Here is a 4552-nt window from a genome sequence, read left to right as displayed (position 1 = left end):
AAAGATAGAGCTGAGAGGATCTCCATTGCTCAGAAGGACCAGGGGAGTAGAATAGATGTCCTGAGGGCATCATAGGAGGTGGAAGTCTGCACTTTGCAGCCTCCGAGTCACAAGGGTGAGAGACTTTGCTTTGAGGAGAAAGCCACAGAGCCTTATGTTCTACAGTGGAAGTAACGGCCTAACCAGGTTCCAGAATGGAGGCAATGGCCACACCAGATTACAAAATGGTGCTGGTGGAGAGAATTTGTTTCTCAGAATCAGGGTCAGAGTGCTCAGTGATCCAAGCACTCGACCCGTACAGCCAAGAGAGAGGAAAGCCTGGCTATTGCTCCAGCTGTCAGTAGACCTTGACATTATCCATGTGACACTGATTTTAGGCACATGCAAAATGCAGGAGTTCTGAGGTTAAGAAGACTTCCACCTCGATTTCAGAAGAAGGCCTGGGAGGCCAGGCAGTGTGCCCCTGAGAGGGCAGTGTGTAAAGCTGAGAGTTAGCAGCCTATTTGTGGAAACCCCAGAAGTTTAGAAAAACCAGAAATGTGGATCATCTAAGGGAAAATGCAAAGAGGGAGCAAAGCCAGCCTAAGAGAGAAGCCACGGGAGCTACCACCAAGAGTGCCACAGGGGCAGAGCTGCATGGAGCTCATAATTTGCCACAGATTGCTTCGGCTGTTCCACAAGGACCTGCAGGACTTAATGTTAGCCCTGCTGGATTTTAGACTAGCTTTGGCCCCAATGGTTTGTATCCTCCTGTGTATACCTTTTGGAATGGCAATGTTTATCTTGTGCCTTTGAATGTTGGATATATTTAACTTTTCATTTGTACAGGGGCTTGCAGCTGAGAATTTGTCTTGAATCCCAAGGAGACTTGGGACTTGGACTTTTCAGCAATGCTGAAACTGTTGGGACTTTGGCAACTCTGAGAGATCGACTAAAATGCCTTTTGCAGAAAGGGATGTGCATGCCCTCAGTGACCCCTCCCTCCCCTTCCAGGATCTACACCACTGTATAATCTCTTCTTAAATTCCATCAAAGTTGGACTTACAAGGTTGCATCTGACTTGCTTTCCACTGAGTCACTCAGTTTTGAATGAGTCAGTGGCAATGTTCTATAATCCCATGGCGAGACCACCTAGGAACTGAGGCCTCCTTGAATCACAGTACCAACCTGCAGCTTGCAAGAATGCACCACCTTGGAAATTATACCACGTGTGGTGGTGCATGCCTGTTATCCCATCATTTGGAGGGCTGAGGCAGGAGCACCATTGCGAGCTTAAGACTGGCCTGGTCTACAAAGTGAGCTCAAGGCCAACCTGAGCTGAACAGTGAAACCCTGTTTCAAAAAGATTTTTTTAAAAAAAGAATGCACCACTTTGAAAACTGAGCCTCCTGCCCAGTCAGGTCTTTAGATGATTTGCAGCCCCAGCTGACATCCTGGGGACAGTTTCCTTCATAGAGCCACCCAGGTGATTAATGTTTCATGATCAAAAATGATGAGCAGGGTGTGGTGCTGCATGCCTTGGAAGTTGGAGGGTCACGAGAATTCAAGGCCAGGGTGGGCTGCAGAGGGGGCTCAAGTCCAGCCTGCAGCAATGAGAGAAAGGAACTAAGACAGCTGGTAAGGATACTTCAGCCCAGAAATAATCACGTTTGGTGCTGTGGTTCTCATGGTGGGAGAGTTTTCTCCCCAGTGTGCACTTGGCAATGTCCGGGGTCATCTTGATCATCAGCTTTAGAGAAGGAGCTAAAGCTCTTGTGGATAGAGGTCAGGAGTGCTGTTAAAGATCACACAGTAAACACAGCAGCCCCCTGCAGTGAAGAAGTGTGGTGTGTTTGTTTGTTCTAGTGATGAGGTTGAGGAACCTCTGTTCAGCATAAACTTAAGACAAATAGAGTTCTGAAAGATCAATCCTATTAAAATTTTATACAGTGACTCCAATTGTAAAATAGACAACATGCTGTGAGAATGGAGACCAATCTCTTCTGCCTAATCAATCATCACCTTCTCTTTGCTGCCGCAGCATTGTTGCAAGTTGAAAAGCATAAAATAAATTTTGTTGATTGTGTACCAAATAAGAAAAATGACTAAGAACTAGAGTTCCTCAAAAGTAGAAATTGAAAGAATCCCCCCAACCCTCCATCTCCCCAAAAGAACCCTCATAATTATAGTTTTAAAGGAAATAGTTGATTGACAATTCAAAAGATAAAAGAGCCAGAATTAGGGAGAACCCTATAATATTTATTTCCCCAGTGTGCCCAGTGGTTGGGAGCAGCTGAAGCTGAGATCAGTCCCACGTGGGAGGGCAGGACGAGGTCTCATTGCCTAAAACAGTCAAGCTACCTTGAGAGAAACATCATGCCTGGACATTGTGAGCTATTAGTCACCAGGCAACACTGTGTCTTGTAACTTTGTAAAGGTATAGATAAATGCCCTTATGGTTCTGGGAGCCTTTGCCACTCAGGCTTGGTTCACCACCTGACCTCAGCTATTATCGCTTGTCTTTATTTTCTGAATCCTCTTGCTCTTTTCTCTCAGGGACTACTAAGAGACAACAGATCCCCACACCCAAGAATACATACTTGCATCCCTTTGTCTTCCTTTGTGCCAGTAAAGACTGACATCTTATCCAAAGGTAGTGCAACAGCAAACAGAAACGCTGAGAACACATCTAAGATTTGGAAGCAGATTTATTTATGTCAGTGAGCATCAACTGGAATCACCCCCAAAATATCAGGCTGATATTTTTAACCCTGCTATCTGGTGGTCTAGGTTTTATATAGTATATAGGATAAGCAAGCAAGAAGTACAGAGGCAGAATGGCTTGTCAATTGGGGATTGTTTTTTACAATATGCATCATAGCAACCAGCTGTTTCTAAGAGAAAAGCAACTAGAACTGGAACAGGAACTGTTAACTGGGCAACAGAAGTATACTGGCTGGGAGAGCATTTTCTGCTATAGTATGATCACAAAATATCTTTTGTTTAAATCACTTAACTCTGGGCGACTGTGTGGGAGAGCTTCCGGCTACCCTGCATCCACAGGACCTCTCTGGTCCAAACCCAGGCACGTCACAAGAGTAAGACCCTCTGCCGTGCCCTTGGGACACCCCCACCACTCCGGAGCCCCCACCCCACCCGCCCACCAAGTGAGTAAGAACTTCTGCTGCATTCTCGGGACCCCCAGATTCAGCCCAAGCCCAGGCCCAGCAAGTGTGTTGGAGAGCTTCCTTTCTCCCCTATGTCCCCTTGTCCCCTTCAGACCCAGCTCAGGCCTGGCATACAGGCCTGGGGTGAAACTCTGCAGCTGCAGTCCCTGCAGAGACAGTAGGGGACAAAACCACCCAGCTAGTCCAGGAGCAGAACATCTTGCCAGAGGGGCACAAGAGGTTCACTCCCAAGGGCTGCAGCAGGAAGGAGCTGAGCACAGCAGCCAGACCCAAGCCAGGCACAACAGGATAAATTCAAGCTTTGTAGATCTGCACCCAAATTTCAGTAGGTGCTAAGGTTATAACTGCACCAAAGCTCTACAACAAAGGTCAGAGGACAGTGCTATACAAAATGACAATGAGAAGGAGGAAAATGCACTAATACCCCAAGCCCACCCACAACAAGTGCAGAGGACACTAGCACAGAACAAATTGAGAATCACACAGCTGAAATCAATGAATCAAGAGCATCTCAAATAAAGAAACAACTGCAGAAAGGTATAGAGGAACTCAGATCAAAAATAAAAAAAAGAAATCTTTGAATTCATAGCATCTGAAGTAAAGAATCAAATACAAAAACATATGGAGGAAACCTGATCTGAAAAAAACTATACAGTAAAAGAATAATTAGGCCAGGGAGATGGCTCAGTGGAATAAGCGCTTCCCTAGCAAGTGCAAGGGTCTGAGTTCAATCCCTGGTCCTGCAAAAAAAAGAAAAAAGAATAATTTTTTTTTAGGCTTCAACTTTATTTCTTAGTTTATAAGAAGAATGGGAATGACAGATATTGGGTAGGGCAACCAGCGATGTCACACTCATCTCATACATTCCTAGTTGGACTTGAATCTGATTTGTCAATCTCTTGTTTAAATTCTTTGTTGGGTTTACAGATTTCTTTTTTTTTATTTCCAATCTGAGTTCTCCATGTGACTCTCCTTAGGCATTTCCATGTCTTCTTATTGAAGCTCTCTGGCATGGCATTCATGATCTCATGAATTCTGAGCAAACTTCCTTGATGGTTACCCAATATCACCTGCCACCTTTTGGGATACTAGGAAGAACGTTTTCAAAAAATCTCTGTGGTTCTGTGCATGCCTTTCCTCTGCCTGGTACATTCCCTCTCCATCCTTTTTCTCCCTGACATACCTCACACCAATTGCTTGCGACCTTGTTCTGTGGTCCAGTTTCTCCAGTGTCAGGCATCACCAATCCCTCAAGCATCCAGCTCCCACCCCCATATTTCCTTTTTTTCCCCATAATTTTATTGAGAAACAAATAGCAATGAGACAGTTTCAAACCAAATTGGTAGGACAGTTTCAATAATTAACACATTGCATACATTCTTCCT

The 4552-nt window shown here is 45.0% G+C and overlaps 1 pseudogene; it reads left to right on the top strand.

Moving 5' to 3' along the window:
• Positions 1-855, top strand: part of LOC101570714 — a 1589-nt pseudogene extending 734 nt beyond the window's left edge.
• Positions 856-4552: the final 3697 nt, after the last annotated feature.

Source organism: Octodon degus, unplaced genomic scaffold, assembly GCF_000260255.1.
Source record: "Octodon degus isolate 3935 unplaced genomic scaffold, OctDeg1.0 scaffold00005, whole genome shotgun sequence".
In the NCBI taxonomy this organism is placed as follows: Eukaryota; Metazoa; Chordata; class Mammalia; order Rodentia; family Octodontidae; genus Octodon; species Octodon degus.
Note: the sequence above shows the minus strand (reverse complement) of the source record. Positions and strands in the feature narration are given on the sequence as shown.